Source organism: Meles meles, chromosome 5 (genome assembly GCF_922984935.1).
Source record: "Meles meles chromosome 5, mMelMel3.1 paternal haplotype, whole genome shotgun sequence".
NCBI classification, from domain to species: domain Eukaryota; kingdom Metazoa; phylum Chordata; class Mammalia; order Carnivora; family Mustelidae; genus Meles; species Meles meles.
In genome coordinates, this window is record NC_060070.1 from 135,353,126 (window position 1) to 135,371,149 (window position 18,024).

At 38.5% G+C, this 18,024-nt stretch overlaps 1 pseudogene; it reads left to right on the forward strand.

The window, feature by feature from the left end:
* Positions 1–3,335: 3,335 nt before the first annotated feature.
* On the forward strand, positions 3,336–17,324 carry LOC123942249 (annotated as a pseudogene).
* The last annotated feature ends 700 nt before the right edge of the window (positions 17,325–18,024 follow it).

Below are 18,024 nucleotides of genomic sequence, written 5' to 3' on the forward strand. Positions count from 1 at the left end.
AAGAAAGAGAAATTAAGGAGTCAATCCCATTTACAATTGTACCCAAAACTATAAGATACCTAGGAATAAACCTAACCAAAGAGACTAAGAATCTATACACAGAAAATTATAAAGTACTCATGAAAGAAATTGAGGAAGACACAAAAAATGGAAAAATGTTCCATGCTCCTGGATTGGAAGAGTAAATATTGTGAAAATGTCTATGCTACCTAAAGCAATCTACACATTTAATGCAATCCCTATCAAAATACCATCCATTTTTTTTTTCAAAGAAATGGAACAAATAATCCTAAAATTTATATGGAACCAGAAAAGACTTCGAATAGCCAAAGGAATATTGAAGAACAAAGCCAAAGTTGGTGGCATCACAATTCTGGACTTCAAGCTCTATTACAAAGCTGTCATCATCAAGACAGCATGGTACTGGCACAAAAACAGACACATAGATCAGTGGAACAGATTAGAGAGCCCCGAAATCAACCCTCAACTCTATGGTCAACTAATCTTCGACAAAGCAGGAAAGAATGTCCAATGGAAAAAAGACAGCCTCTTCAATAAATGGTGCTGGGAAAATTGGACAGCCATATGCAGAAAAATGAAATTGGACCACTTCCTTACACCACACACGAAAATAGACTCCAAATGGATGAAGGACCTCAATGTGAGAAAGGAATCCATCAAAATCCTTGAGGAGAATGCTGGCAGCAACCTCTTCGACCTCAGCCGTAGCAACATCTTCCTAGGAACAACGGCAAAGGCAAGGGAAGCAAGGGCAAAAATGAACTATTGGGATTTCATCAAGATCAAAAGCTTTTGCACAGCAAAGGAAACAGTTAACAAAACCAAAAGACAACTGACAGAATGGGAGAAGATATTTGCAAACGACATATCAGATAAAGGGCTAGTATCCAAAATCTATAAGGAACTTAGCAAACTCAACACCCAAAGAACAAACAATCCAATCCAGAAATGGGCAGAGGACATGAACAGACATTTCTGCAAAGAAGACATCCAGATGGCCAACAGACACATGAAAAAGTGCTCCACGTCACTTGGCATCAGGGAAATACAAATCAAAACCACAATGAGATACCACCTCACACCAGTCAGAATGGCTAAAATTAACAAGTCAGGAAATGACAGATGCTGGAGAGGATGTGGAGAAAGGGGAACCCTCCTCCACTGTTGGTGGGAATGCAAGCTGGTGCAACCACTCTGGAAAACAGCATGGAGGTTCCTCAAAATGTTGAAAATAGAACTACCCTATGACCCAGCCATTGCACTACTGGGTATTTACCCTAAAGATACAAACATAGTGATCCGAAGGGGCACGTGTACCCGAATGTTTATAGCAGCAATGTCTACAATAGCCAGGCTATGGAAAGAACCTAGATGTCCATCAACAGATGAATGGATAAAGAAGATGTGGTATATATACACAATGGAATACTATGCAGCCATCAAAAGAAATGAAATCTTGCCATTTGCGACGACGTGGATGGAACTAGAGTGTATCATGCTTAGTGAAATAAGTCAATCGGAGAAAGACAACTATCATATGATCTCCCTGATATGAGGACATGGAGAAGCAACATGGGGGGGTAGGGGGATAGGAGAAGAATAAATGAAACAAGATGGGATTGGGAGGGAGACAAACCATAAATGACTCTTAATCTCACAAAACAAACTGGGGGTTGCTGGGGGGAGGTGGGATTGGGAGAGGGGGAGCTGGCTATGGACATTGGGGAGGGGAGGTGAACCATAAGAGACTATGGACTCTGAAAAACAACCTGAGGGTTTTGAAGGGTCAGGGGTGGGAGGTTGGGGCAACCTGAGGGTTTTGAAGTGTCAGGGGTGGGAGGTTGGGGGAACAGGTGGTGGGTAATGGGGAGGGCACGTTTTGCATGGAGCACTGGGTGTTGTGCAAAAAGAATGAATACTGTTATGCTGAAAAAATAAATAAAATGGAAAAAAAAAAAAAAAAAGAAGGAGGCCAGGCTGCACAAGAGTTTTGCTTTAGGACCCAGGCAATTTCTTTGTCCACTGTCCTCCACCGATTAGGCCTCTGGCTCAAGAACTTAAGTTTTGAAGACTTAATTTAACTGGAGGACCATGATGGGCGTTCTTTCTTTCTCCTTGTCTACTTCATCCCTCTTATTTTCCTGGCTAGGTTACAGGCTACCTAGAAAACTTCATGCCCCTTTTATTTGATTCTTTAGTACTGATGTATGTATATTCTCTCAGACAAGCTTTCCCTTGAACAGAAAAATATTTTGATAAACCAAAACAAAACAACTTACCCACAAGACAAAGTGATTATTAGTTGGAGATCTGGTTGGAAGATATTAGCCAGCTGTGAAGCAAAAATACATTTTCTCCGTGCTTTTTCATTATAGTATTCATAAAGTCATACATAAATTGGATGGCATGTGGTTAGAGCAGTAAGGAGAGAAAGTGTGCTGGAAGGGAGAGAGCATGGGGGTGTGCAGCCAGACAGGCTGGGGTTGAGATCCAGGCTACAGGTTACTCTGTGTGTCACAGTGGACTGTTTACTTCTTGGAAATACCCTTTCTGTGAAATGTGAATGATAATGCCTGACAGAGGAATTTTAAGGATTAAAGGTAAAGTGGGTGAAGTGCTCAGCACCAGTGAATACTGAGTAAATAGAAGTATTTTATTGTTTTGCTAATGTTCAATTCTTGCTCTACCTTAAAGAAACTCCATATTAAGTACTTTATTTTTATGTATGCAGCCCATGTTTTTAACCCTGTGTTATGTGCATAGTGGTAACTGCTAGGAAACAAGGGAGTTAAATAGAATCTGCACATTCAAAGACATAATAGTCTACCCGTCTTGGGGTGTTTGTGTGCATGTCCAAAGAGTAGAGCATTATGATTTCTTATCTTGTTGAAAATTTAACTAAACAAGATGAAATCAGTGAGTTGGTATTTTCATTGTGCCTGTATAATGTAAAAATATGCAGATAGCTCCTATTCAGGAATGGTGGACATGGGAATTCTAAGGAATTGAATATTGAACCCTGAAATACATCAGGGGCAAAAAAGAGATGAGCCATGTTTGTGTAGTTAGTTTCCTAATGGTATGCTACTTCACTTTCCCAACAGTAATTTATTAATTGTCACATTGGATTCTCTCTGAAGTCAACCTGACTTGAGTTTTAGATCCAGGATCTTCTTTGTCATTCATTTCTTCTCAAAATACCAAGTTCCCCAAATAGATTTACAAGTTTTTAAAAAGTTGTAGTCTGATTTTTCACAACAGGTTTGCCATCAGAACACTGGTGTCATGAAAACCATCACTAAATCTAAAACAAAATGGGAAAGGAGATGACTCATTGCCATCATGCATGCATAGATCCAGGCAAGTTTACCACTACTTGGTCATCTGATCTATGAATGTGGCGGAAGCAACAAAAGAACAATTGAAATACTTGAGAAGAAGGCTGCTGAGGGAGGAAAGGGCCCCTTCAAGTAGGCCTGGGTGTTGGATAAACTGAAAGCTGAAGGTGAAGATGATATCACCATTGATATCTCCATGTGGAAATTCAAGACCAGCAAGTATTATGTGACCATCATTGAGTCCCCCATTATTGATGTCCTAGGACACAGAGACTCCATCAAAATCAAATTACGTGAACATTTCAGGCTGTCTGTGCTGTCCTGATCGTCTCTGCTGGTGTTGGTGAATTTGAAGAAGGTATGGAGATACCTTGTATGGGCAGACCTACAAGCAAACCCTTCTGGGCTTACACACTGGGTGTAAACAACTAATAATAATTAGTAAATGACTAATCATTGGGGTTCACAAAATGGGTTCCACTGAGCCATTCTACAGCCAGAAGAAATGCGAGGAACACATTAAGGAAGTCAGCACCTACATTAAGAAGATTGGCTACAATCCTGAGATAGTAGCATTTATGCCAGTTTCTGGTTGGAACAGGGACAGCATACATGCTGTCACCAAGTGCTAACATGCCTTGGTTCAAGGGTTGGAAAGTCATCTGTAAAAATGCCAGTGTCAGTGGAACCATACTACCTGAAACCCCAGATTGCATCCTGCCACCAACTCGTCCAACTGACAAACCCTTGCATCTGTCCCTCCAGGATATCTACAGAATTTGTCATATTGGTACTGTCCCTGTGGGCTGAGTGGAGACTTTTTTTTTTTTTTTTAAGATTTATATATTTATTTCAGAGGTGGAGAGGAGCAGAGGGAGAGGGGGAGAGAATTCTAAGTAGACTTTATGTTAGCATGGAGTCCATTTGGGGCTTGATCTCACACCTCTAAAATCACAACCTGAGCTGAAGCCAAGAGCCAGATGCTCAACGGACTGTGCCATTTAGGTGTCCCAGAGATTCATGTTCTTAAACCAGGCATGGTGGTCACCTTTGCTCTAGTCAATGTTATAACTGATGTAAAGTCTGCTGAAATGCACCATGAATCCTTGAGTGAGGCTATTCCTGGGGACAATGTGGGTTTCAATATCAAGAAGATATCTGTCAAAGATGTTTGTCATGGCACTGTGGCTGGACACAGTGAAAATGACCCACGTACAGAAGCAGCTGGCTTCACCATTCAGGTGATTATCCTGAACCATCCAGCCAAATAAAGGCTGGATATGCATTTGCTTTGTGTGTGGTGGTTTTAAGTCACTTAATTTTAAAAAGATTTTATTTATTTATTTATTTATTTATTTATTTGTCAGATAGAGAAGAGAGAGAGAGCATAAGCAGGGGAGTGGCAGGCAGAGGCAGAAGGAGAAGGAGGCTTCCTGCTGACTAAGGAACCTGGTGTGGGACTTGATCCCAGGACTCTGGAATCATGACCTGAGCTGAAGGCAGATGCTTAACTGACTGGGCCACCTAGGCATCCCATTAAGTTAGTAATTTTTTAAATCAGTACTATTTAATGGAAACAACTTGACCAAAATCTTGTCACAGAATTTTGAGACCCATTAAAATGAACATTTAATGAGAAAAAAATTTTAAAAAGTAAAAAATATAATCAAAATTTGCTCCGCATCACTGTCCTTTGTTGTTGTTGTTGCTTTTTCCCAATGTCCAAGAGACTTTTTAACACCTACTTTACAAAATAAGCAAGTAATCATCTATTTTGGGGATGGAAAAAGAGGAGGTGGGAAATGAAATGTCTGGTCTAACCTCTTGTTATTTAGGCATGGGAATGATTTGTTTAGTGATTCTGCCATAATCATAAAACATCTTTTGCATTGTCTTGGTTTCTCCATGTGTTTTGAAAGAGAATAGTGTGCTTAAAATCTTATTTTAATTCTTAGGAACTCAGTGTATATTTGGGGAGGGTGGAAAAGAGGCATTATTGAAAGAAAAATGTTTCTAATACAACTTGGAAGACAACATAGAGAAAGAAGAAAATGAATAAATAATTTTATTTTAGAATTGAAAGGGATTTTGGAGCTCATCTTGCTTAACTTCCCTGTGTATAGATGACTGAAATGACTTTGAGTATCTTGCTGATAGAAGGTCACACAAAATAAGGTGTCCTGACTTCTAGAATAGGGTTTTGCTCCCCTCTAAGTGTTATTATGGGATTACAGTGCAGAATGGTCTAATAAATATCATCATTGCCATTACTGCTTGTGAGGACTGGTTGTATGTACAAAGTTTACGTAATACCCGATACGGAAATCCTAGTGCCCTAAAGTAACTGTTTAATGATGATGCCTTTGCTCTCCTCAGACCAGTGAAATGAGCACACATTTCTAGTTCCATTTAATAAAAGGTCTCCTTGAGGGCACTAAATCCTGTTCTTCTGGAAAAGCTCATCCACCTCACATGGGCAAACAATTCATTTCTTCACAAATTTTGTTTAATCCATAAGCACAATTAATCCTGCTTTGTGTTATTGATGTTATCACAAAATTAGACAGAGTTCACTAGAATGAATGGTGGGTATCCATTCTTCACAGCTTCATAGAAAGGAAGAACAGGTTGATGAAACATGTTAGATTTATGGTTAATTGACCCTAATTATTCAATTGTGATTACACTGAGTACTTTAGTGATGGAAAGTTAGTAGCCATTATGGATGGTTTAAAAATAAAGCAACCCATTTCATAGTTCATAGGTAAATGTTTCTGAGGTTTTTTTTTTTTAATTATTAGCATATAATGTATTATTTGTTTCAGGGATACAGGTGTGTGATTCATCAGTCTTATACAATTCACTGTACTGACCATAGCACATGCCCTCCCCAACGTCCATCACACAGCCACCCTATCCCTCCACTCGTCTCCAATCCAGCAACCCTTGGTCTGTTTCCTGAGATTAAGAGTCTCCTATGGTTTGTTTCCCTCTCTGGTTTCAAGACAGAGGATCAGAGGGAAAGGGAGGGAAAATGTTTCTGAGTTTTAAAGAATTTTATCAGCTAGAAAAATTTGAACTGGCTTCACTATATTCACCCAAACTATGTTCTTTCTATCTTTACTTCATTACCTTACTCAGTATATTGACCTTTAATTCCTTCAGAGACCTAATTTCAAGGTAAACTATACGAAAGTAATTTTTAAAGATTTACTTATTTATTTTCAGAGAGAGAGAGAGAGAGCGAGAGCGAGTGGAAAGAGGGGCAGAAGGAGAGAATCTTTCATACAGATTTATGACTGAGCACAGAACCTGACTGGGCAGCTGGATCCCATAACCTATGAGAATATGATCTGAAAACAAGAAGAGCTGGATGCTTAACCCAATGAGCCATCCAGGTGCTCCTATATGAAAGTAAGTTTTGAAAGAAAATAGTTAAGACCCAGATATACGAAAAATAAAAATAGAATTTAAGTGGTTAGACTCCTGTGGTGTTGCTCATTATCTTCTCTGTTTTTCAAACAAAATTTTCTATTACTGTAGTTACGTCCTGTTAGATGAGTGATTCTATTTTTAAAATATATTTATAATTCAAGTTGTTTGGATTTTATTCTTTTGGGGGGCTTGCTTTCTTTCTTTTCCTTCATTCCTTTCTTCCTTCATTCTTTTTTGTAGAACTCAATATGCATGAAGAAGAAATTGTAAGGGATGACCATTTATATTCTAGTTGCTTCACTCTGGGGAATTCTCTCCTCCCTCTCTATGTCCTAACCAAAAACTGCAAATGAAAGAAAATTTCCGACTGTATGTAAAATTTTGAGAATATTGCAACATGTGGATGGATCCTATATAATTTTGAAGCATAAGCCCTTTATTAAGGCCAATTTATTAAGATTTTCCTAATATTAGGTCATACCGCAAGAGCAGATCTGCTTTTAATGATATTACTAATATATACAATATACGCAAGGTATAGCTATATCAAATCATCACATTGTAAATCAGAAACACAAGGGAAACAAGTAACTTCCATCTTCTCTGGGCTTCATTCCCCTTGTCCGTAAAGAGATGGAAGAGGGTGTATCATTTTAGAAAGAGAGAGCCCCTAGTGGGAGGGGTGGAGGAAGAGGGAGAGAATCTTAAGCAGACTCTGCCCTGAGTCCTGAGCCCGTTGTGGGGCCTGATCTCATGACCTTCAGGTCATGACCTGAGCCAAAAACAAGAGTTGGATGTTCAACTGACTGAGCCAGCCTATTCTTTATGAACCTATTCTCAACATAAGAATTTTCTAGCAATCCGGACAGTGAAGCACACTGTTACTAGATTACGAACAATGGAAATACTCTTTTTGTGGTTTAGAATTTAAATCTAAAACTGTGGATGAGGTCCATGCAGAGAGCTTTAGGTTAACTTAGAAAATTGTGGTCGGATCTGGCAGTTGCTATGTTAAACACTTAAAACAGGCAATCCATTGTATGTTATTTATTTCATGAAATGCCTTAATCCTTAAAGAGCACAATGGAATCAGAATATCCTTCTAACATTACTCTTCACAATTTAAAAACTTTGATTATGACTAGCCTTGTTCTTGTCTTTTAAGATGAAAGGAGCCTTATTTTTCAAGTGCCCTCACTCTGCTGCACTCTTGCCATCACATATGGGGTATATTTTGGGGGGTTTCCATGGCCCTCCAACTTCACCATGGCCCTCTCTTACTGTTATGTAAGAAATTGTCAGGTTAATTTGAAGGCCTGGAGAAATGATGATTCTGTATATTTTGAGTTTTATTACAATAAAATTTTTGCTGGTCCTCCTGGAAGAAAAGCATCACCTAGAAATACATACCCAAACTAGAGTGGCAGAACTTAAAAAACAAATAGAATTCAATCCCCTGGGGCCCCTGGGTGGCTCAGTGCTGGGGGTACCTGGGTGGTTCAGTGGGTTAAAGCCTCTGCCTTCGGCTCAGGTCATGATTTCAGGGTCCTGGGATCAAGCCCCACATCAGGCTCTCTGCTCAGCAGGGAGCCTGCTTCCTCCTCTCTCTCTGTCTGCCTCTTTGCCTACTTGTGATCTCTATCTGTCAAATAAATAAATAAAATCTTTAAAAAGAAAGAAAAAGAAATAATTCAATCCCCTTATAGTTCCATTGTTTTGCAGCTGATAAAACAGTTTGTTTCTTCGCTTATTTCTGATCAGCTCTCTTAGCGCTTCCCTGACACCACACCTTCCTTGCCAGCTCCTCCCAAGACTGATCAGCCTCTGCTTTTCTATCTCCATGTCAAATACAGGTTTCAAGCCTCTCTTTTTTTCTTATCAGTGAAAATTCGAATCAGACATCGTCACAGCTGTTTGGATGCTTCTTTTCCTAAGCTCCTCTAAAACCCACGAAGGTGGAATTTGTTTCTTTCTACTTTCTTCTTTGTATCCCTAATCCCAGCAAAATGTCTGGCATGCAGCAGAAACTCAGGGCTGAACTAGGAAATACTTGCCTCAAGAAAGCACGGGTACTCTGAACCCCACCCACCCATGACTTCTTCACTGTCAGGATTGCGGGAGATCTCGTGGGCTAAGAACAGGTTCCGAAAAAGTTTGTGCAGGAAAGAACCAGAGGAATCATCCCATCTTCCTATGGCCATTTACAGATGAGGAATGATGGCCAGAGAAGATGAAAATGAGTTCTCTTTTGTGTTCCTGATTTGTACATTTAAAAAAAAAAAACACCGAGTAATGTTAACATATAACAAATAATATTCATAACAGAGGCAGGTGATATAATTTATCATATTTTCCCTAGCTTTATGAGGCATGATTGATAAATAAAATCTGTGTATATATATAAATATATATATATTTGTCTATATCTATATCTATTTTCTATCTATCTCTTGGTAGATAGAAAGTGCACAATGTGGTGGTTTGATATAGTTATTCATTGTGAAGTGATGACTACAATCAACTAATTAACACATTCACCATCTCAAATCATTGAGCACCAACCATTCGGCTACTTGCGAATCAGAACATTTTGCCTTTTAACTGCTTTGTTGTGATATCTACTGGGTTGTCTCTGAGTGCTCAGGGATGGGTTGGCTCACAGATGGGAGTTATGGTATAGCAGCCAGGGGCTGTGGTGACAGAGATTGAGAAGACTGCTTTGAGAGCCTTGAGCAACAGGCCGAGTGTGGGAGCAGTGGTCTTTGCCTTCATGATCGTCCCAGATGGGGTGGATCTGAAGGGAGCTCTAACCTGGAGAAAGCAAAAAGGTAGATCCTTGTGGGCTTGAGGTGTGGGGACCGTTTCTCCTTTTCGCTTCTGATTTGATATTTGAAATTAGGGTGGAAACAAGAGAATACCAGAATATGTAGGAAACCCAGCCAGAAAGATGCCTGATAGGTTGTATATTCGGTCCATGGGAGTCTTCGTGCTGCCCTCCCGGGTAACAGACTTGTGCTTGACACATCGGCCTCTGAATCTAGATTAGGAAGGATCATCACCAAAATTTGCTGGTTTGAGGAGTAGGAATCCAGTGGCTTGGACTCTGAGAGTCTCATGAAGGAAGCAGAAGCTGCCGAGTCCCCACAGTACATATTCATACATTTATATGAATATTATGCATTTGGAAAAATGTATACCATGCTGGTTTGTGAATATTCTATTCTTACTATTGGAATTAAAAATATTAAAATGAAGATAAAATGAGCTAAAATTTCCAAATCCTCTGGGAAAAGTTAATTTGTAGCATGTTGAAAACAGATACTCAAATAAGATTCTAGAATATCTTCCCCAGAACTAAAAACAAAACAACACCCAAATCTGATCCCCAATAAACTCATTTGAAGCAGGTGCTTTTGTCAAACAGTAAATCTGTAAACAAATATTTCAATATATGAAGATTCAGAAAACATACACATATTCTAAGAATTTTTTAAAATTTTGTTTGATTCTCTCACTGCTCCATTTTTGGTTTTGGCTACCATTTTATTCAGCAAATATATTCCAGAGTAACGTAAAATATGTCCAGTTAGTTCATGAGTTTCTTGAAACAGTTGGTGTCTAAATAACTTTATTCTTGGCAGAAGTGACTTCCTGTTTTAAAAGAAAATAACTTAAAAGGTCTTTTAAGGAAGGCTCATAAGTCTTCTTGGAAATCAAGTGTTTCTTACAAAACATTTTGATGTGTTTAGTACAGAGGAATTAGGAACATATGGGTTACATTTTCCTTAAAATGCACATGGTTTTTAAAAATTAAAGGGTAATGTTCTTGGCAAAATAGGTTTTGCCAAACCCAAACTGCTTAAAAAATTGTTCAAGATGTTCAGCAAGGCCAAAGGGCCCGAGGCTTCCACAGTCCTAATAATAGAATCAATCAGGAAAACCAGAATGAAGTCACTAAACTCATTTTAACAATCTCCTGAAAAAACCCAACAAAAATAAATCTCAATGTAGTAACAATCACAAGCAATTAGAATATAATAACTTTTATGCTCATATTGAATAAAACCCCAAGCTGGTAGTTAAAATTGTGCTGGAGATTCTGGAAAGTTGGCAGGGTCCTTTGCTTGACTGAAATAATTGATTACATCTATAAAAATGGCAAAGAGACTAGAAGGGATTGCACAGATAAAGCACTTACCAGAAACAATTTAAGAATTTTACTGTGGTTGCTTAAAGAATAGAGGTCTGTGTGATTGTTTAAAACCCACACATTCTTTCATAAAAAGATGTAGGCAGAGGCAATGACCACAAAAATTTCATTAACCTGGTATCGAGCACTACTTGTCTTATCCGGAAAACAGTCTATTACAGCACTCAGTGATGTTCCCAGGCATGATGGGATGGGACATCAGTCCAGGACATCAGACCTGAGGCTGTCTGTGGATATGGCCAGGATCAATGGGGGGTAATGTCAACTGTCAGCAAACAAACGTAAGGGGAATCTGAGTCTCTGCTCGTCAATATCTGTTTCTCAAAAGTACTTCTATTAAAATGATATTTTGGACTTGCACATAGTAGGGATCTGTTAGAAATGTATTGATTGGATTTGGTTTCTTTGCATGAAAGTATTTTCATATTCTTTTTCAAGTTCTTCATTTTCTGTACACAACCTGCATCTGGGCATTATGAATAAACCTTTAGGGTTTTTTTTCCCCCCAAGTTTCACTCCTTGGTGTTTTTTTTTTCCCCCAAGGTTCACTCCTTGGTGTTTTAAGAAAAAAAAAATACTGCAAGACCTTAAAATAATAATAAAAAAATCGTATTCTTCCATCAGACTTTACATAATCACCTCCAGCTAAAGATACAAGCATTATGTTTACCGGTTGGACCAGTTGAGCCAACAGTGAAAAGGTTCTGGAATCCTTCCAGTTTCCTCTTCTCTGCTCAAGATGCATGGCATTGTCTCCTGCGGCGAAGAACTCTAATTACTAGACAACTTGGGAATAGGGCAGGCCAGATCAGCAAACTATTGCGTAGGATGTAGTTTGTAGAGAGGCAACGTGCTTATACAAATAACATCGAGTCATTTTTTTGTTGTTCTATGAGTTCTCTAGGAAACAGTATACTTTGAAAGGGGACAAGAGTGAGGCATTGTAAGTCAGAGAGGAAGATTTGGGAGGGTGTCTAGGTTGAACCATAGGGGTTGTGGTTGTGAGAGTTACTGTGTGTATGCAAGGTGGATGGTGTTACCTAGACTTTAGTCTAGATCTAAGTGGGTAAGGAATTGTCTGTGTGTGAGTGTGTGAAGGGGAGGAATTTGGCTTTGTCAGAATTGGGTGATGGTGAGGAAGAAAGAGCTTATCTCAAAGGGAACTAAAAAGATATATTTCAAGGCTATGGATTCATTACTAAAAAGTGATTTAAAAGGAGTGATCTAGTTCCGTTGATTAAAGATTTCTAAGGGGAATTAACCTTCAGATGTCAAAGAAAAAATATTTTAATTAGAATATTTCCAGAAGTCCCTCTCAGTGATATTGACACAAACTTTTTATTCACTATCCTGTCCTTCCTGCCCTACTGTGTCAGACCCTACCCTAGTTTATCTTTCTCAGTTTAAATCTTGGTCATAACTCCCTAATATGATTTCATTCTTACCAATGTCTTTATCCACTGTTTGCAAAAAACAGTTCTTTGTGAAGCTTTCTTTAAAAATCCCATCCCATTGGTTCCTCCCTCAATTGTCTAAATTCATAATACTTCTATCATTTCTATGGTTTATATAGATATGCCGATATATTACATGCATGGTTTAATTTGTCTCCTTGTTCCCAATTAGATTATAAATCACTTGAAGGAAGAGACTATATGCCGTATATTTCTCTGTATTTCTTGCAGTGCCTAGCACATTCTGCATAAGAAGTACTCAGTGAGTATTTGTTGATTAATCAAAATCAAGTTCATGCATAAAAATGTGCACATATAACCCTTGTATAGAGGGATAAAAAATAATAGAAGGCTTTAAAACTTTTGAAAAGGTTTTTCTTCTGTTTCCCCAGAAATACTTTGTTGAAATTCTTCATATTGAGTGTAGTCATATTGTTTCTTGATTTCTTAGGGAAGTTGTGTTTTTCTGGTGAGATATATAATATTCTTTTTATTCTACAAATGAATGTGATTTCATTTTGAGAGCCAGTTTCAACAGGGCAACAGACTTAATTTCAGTTTGTTTGGGGTTTTTCTACACTCAGTTTTCCCTGGAGTTGTATCTGACTCTAGAGATCTTAAATAGCTCTACAACTATAAGTGGAATTGGCCCTTGGCCATTAATTGGGGGGGGAGGGGGAGGTCACAGCTGAGATATCTTTTCCTATCTACCTTATCTCATTTGGTCTTGTGCTCTTTCTTCTCACTCTATGTCATCTTTAGGGTCAGAGGTTTATTCTGCTGTTTCTGTCCATGTTGGGTCACAGAAATCTCTGATAGGCTCATCGGATCTCATCATCCTAAATTTGTTAGGGTTTCCATCTCTGGGTGAGATCACCTCTTCGGGATTCTTCCTAAGGACAATGATCCTGGGATTCTTTTTGGAACCTATCAAAACATTTTTCACAATTTCTCTTAGAACAGTCTCCCTTATAGCTAAAAAGAACTCTGAACTAATAACAAACAGTAGGGGCTTAAACTAGCAAGAACTACATAAGTATAAGATATGGTTACATTTTAGTATAATTAAACTTAGTATAATTTTATGTATTTATATATAAATATATATAAGTATATATATAGATATTTATACGAGATTTATATATTAGTGTAATATCTTTTCATAAACAATAATTGCTAGCTAAAATTATTTAAACCAAAGTGATAGCTGCTTCTTTTTAAAATCACTTTTGTTTTTTAATGGCTTCTGGTAGAATTAACCTCAGGATTATCTCAAACATGTGCTCAGAAACAGGCAAAATACAAAAAAAATGGTAGAATATCTGAGTCATGTCTGTCAAGTTTACTATGTGGTGTAACAAATTATCTACTCACACTACTACACATAATATTATTGTCACAATATGATATGAGATCCCCGAACAATGACTCTGTCAAACATATTTCTGCAAATGGTGATGGGGAAGACATAAGGAAAAAAAGATGTCCTGAATATTAAAAAATTTCCAGTTACTAGGCATTTGAGATGGCGTAGACAAAATGTAATACGATGCATGACTAGAATTAAAGTAACTATTTTTCTTGTGTGCCTGGGTGGCTCAGTTGGTTAAGCAGCCGACTCTTGATTTCAGCTCAGGTCGTGATCTCAGGGTCATGGGATCCAGCCCCCTATCAGGCTCATGCTTAGTGGGGAGTGTGCTTGAGGATTCTCTCTCTCCCTCTGCCCCTCCCCCTCATTCACGTGCTATTACTCTTTCTAAAATAAATAAATCAATCTTTTAAAAAAGTGACTATTTTTCTTATATGAAATATATTCAAACATAGACTTGTTAAAATCATGAACTTAGATGTATATGAGTTACTTCTGTCCAAATGTAAATTTTATTAAAGAATCCTCAAATATTATGGTCAAAATGCTGACGTTTCCTGACACTGGCACTGTGAGAACGTTCCCAAGGCCTCTGACTTGAGTAAAATACTTAAGTCTTTCAAGGGTTTTTTTTTTTTTTAATTTATTTATTAATTTTTTTGCCAGCTTCACAGATGCCTTCAATATGCCTGTCCTCTCCTGCTTCTGTTTGGTCTAACCAATCTGCTAATGGAAAGGAGTCAGAAATATTGCTCAGTGTTTATTATTTGTATATATTTTAAGGATTTTCTGGGATTCTTAAGAGTGAGAATGCCATTCGAGAAAGTGAAACCCTCAGAAAGCTGGGAGGAAAGGTGGGATTTAGGTTGAGAATATTTTAAGAGTTCAGAATGTGAAGCCCCAATGATTTAAAACTATAATATTTGTTGCCTCTATTTAACTGGGTAATTAGATCAAGGGACAAAGTTAAAGATTCCTGCCACTTTCGAGTTTAAGCCTCTGCTGTTTGATATTAGTTAAAAGTTTTTTTAGCTGTAAGGGAATAAAACCCAACTCATGCTGATTAAGTAAAAACAAAGTAAAAGCTGTTTGTGTGTCGGCGGGGGTGGGGGAGGGCTTGTTGGCACACACTACCACAATGCCAAGGCAACTCTGTATTCAGGCATGGCTGGGTCCAAAGATGAAGGCATTATTAAAAGCATCAGCTCTCTCTCCACTGTATGGAGAAACCACTATAAGGTTTCAACATTTTTTTGTGGCATGGTCTCCTTATAAAACGGCTACTCTCCACTCATACCCTCAAAGCATAATAATGCCTAGTAGAAAAAGCCAGCAAAAGTTCTGGGGTTCAGGTGTACTGGAATGAATTCATTCTGTGCCTATCTCCAAACCACTGTGGACAAAGGGCTAGACTCTATTGGTTGGGTCTGGGACATGTTGTTTGTAGCCGGTGGAAAAAAGGCAGAGGATGCAAAGGGGGTTTGGATGTCCAGAACCACATGAACTGAGAGAAAAATATATTATTGGAAGGAAGAATAACTGGACAACCAAAGATAAGAAATGCCCACTGTGTGTGTGTGTGAGTTACATGAAACAGTAACAGTTTTCTTATTGACCATCTTCACATGTATATTAATAAAATAGAAAAAGTCACTAAGAGATAAAAGACCAGAATCCAAGTGCCAAAACTATTATTCAGTTGTTACAAAAGAGAAGTATGCTTTGAAAACCATAAAGTGCTGTATTCATTTAAGCTATATATATATAAGTGTTTTTAGTTCTTTCTCTGCTATTAATTTTTATATGTCACTATAATCAAGTAATCATGAGATGATGCCTCTCTCCTGATTATCTGATGCTTTGCAGAAAACACGTCCCCATATTTGAAATAAAAGGATGATTATTGTATGCGTTACAATAGTGTTAAAACAGAATTTTAAAGGAGACAGATAATGAATCCTGCAACATTGAATTACTTCATACTTAGCAATATATTCAAGGAAAAATCTTGCCTCTAAAACACCCTTCTGTCTTATTCTGCAACTGAGACTGAGTCACCTGTGTAAATATGCCATTTACCATTTTAGAAGTATGTGAAATACATGTATAAATATATAAATATAACAAATGAATGTAGAACAACATATTGTCGAATTTCTACTATATATATAGAGAGAGAGCATATTATATTTCTGTCAAGTTTGGAAAACATAGCATTAGTTTTGGAAGAAAATACATTTTGTTTGATTTTTTGTTACTAGTGTTTAATAAAGAAAAACTGAGTGGCCCAGTCCACACTCTGTCACTAGTTAGCTGTCACCTTGAATCAAGTCACTTAATCTCCTTGGACCTACTTTCCTAATCTGGAAGTTAAAGATATTTGATTAGATGCTATGTAAGGCTGCTTCCAGCCCTAACATTTTATAATTTATGCAAGCTCTGATAATGCCAAATAACAAAATACATATTTTGGAAGTGAACTAGTCAAACCACCAAAGACCACCGGTATGTTTTTAAAAATGGTGTCCCTGCATTCCTAGGGTTACTTGTTTCTCTAAAAACCCAGGATCATTGCGTGGATACTTCCGTTCGAATGTTTCAATTCTCAGATGTTCCCGAAGCTCCCACATGATTTTTAGACAGGAAGTTTGATTCAGCTTCTCCTTCCAGAAGAAATAGGCTTCAAGGGCAGAAAAGGATTACAAGGGGATTGCATCGTGATCCATTCAAAATGTTTCAAAGCACATGGTTGGTTTTTGGCGATTCCACTATATTGACTTGGCCAGTCCACTGTGAGCTACTTGGTGGCCCCACAGATGTCAAAAGTTCTGTTCGTTCGTTCTTTCTTTCTTTCTTTCTTTCTTCCTTTCTGTTAAGATTTTATTTATTTGACAGAGAGAGACACAGCGAGAGAGGGAACACAAGCAGGGGGAGTGGAAGAGGAAGGAGCAGACTTCCCGCAGAGCGGAAGCCCAATGACAATGACGCAGAGCTTGATTCCAGGACCCTGGCACCATGACCTGAGCCGAAGGCAGACGTTTAACAACTGAGCCACCCAGGCACCCCTCTGTCCTCTTTTTCTGTTGCCACCTTCCGCTTCCTCCAAGGACAGGACTACAGATCTGCTGTCTCCTTTTACTTTTTTCACAACCAAATTGACTCTACATGCTGTTATCCAGGCATGGCCCTTTGAGGACATTTCCCAACTGGAAAAAACAGACAAACAAACAAACAAACACCAAAAAACCCCACAAATCACAACCACAAAAGAACAATAATAAGAATGGCTACGAAATATAATTAATTTTTCTGACTATTAATGCAGGAGGAAAATGTCTAATGGGTTGCAGATTTCTTCCTATTTGAATAGCGTGACCGTGACCAATTCAAAAGGAAACCCCCAGCTGAAGTTGCATTTCCGTAGTTCCCCTGCATCAGGACAGAGCTCGGGTCTGGGGGATGCTTGCCTGGTGTTCTACGCATGGAAAGAGAAGTGATATGCACACAAGGAGGGTGTTCAGTTATCTCAAGAGAGCAGAGTTCTTTAAAACAATATTAAGAATAAGGCAACAAGACTTCACCCGTCTCGCTAACCGTTAAATATTTCTGGCTGTCTGCCAGCATCCCTTCACTATTTCTTTGAAGCTTTCTTTTACTTACTACAGTAGAGTAATTAGAGAGCACTTTTTCATCTTTACTTACACACACACACACACACACGCACACCCTGACGCGTTTTGCTCTGACATGTGCTTGCTAGAACCTTCCTTCTGAGGCCGTAGAGGAACCTCTTCTAGGAAAGCTCTTAGGGGCAGGTGGCAAGCATTGATTCCTTTGAGCCCTTCTGCTTCTGAATCTCTGCTTTTAAATGTTTCCCTAATGTACATAAAGAAGTTTCACCCACGACTTTGGGCTGATTAGATTTTACAAAGAAACTGTCTCCCTGTGGGCAATTAAAAATGGAATAAAACTCCCTTCATCTGGTAGATAGGCAGTTGCAATTTTTGCTTCCTATTTTGGCATTTTCTCATTTACCCAATTATATTTCTCTGTGAAAGGTAAAAATCATGCATTTTTAAAAAGTTAAATACAGGGGCGCCTGGGTGGCTCAGTGGGTTAGGCTGCTGCCTTCGGCTCAGGTCATGATCTCAGGGTCCTGGGATCGAGTCCCGCATCGGGCTCTCTGCTCGGCTGGGG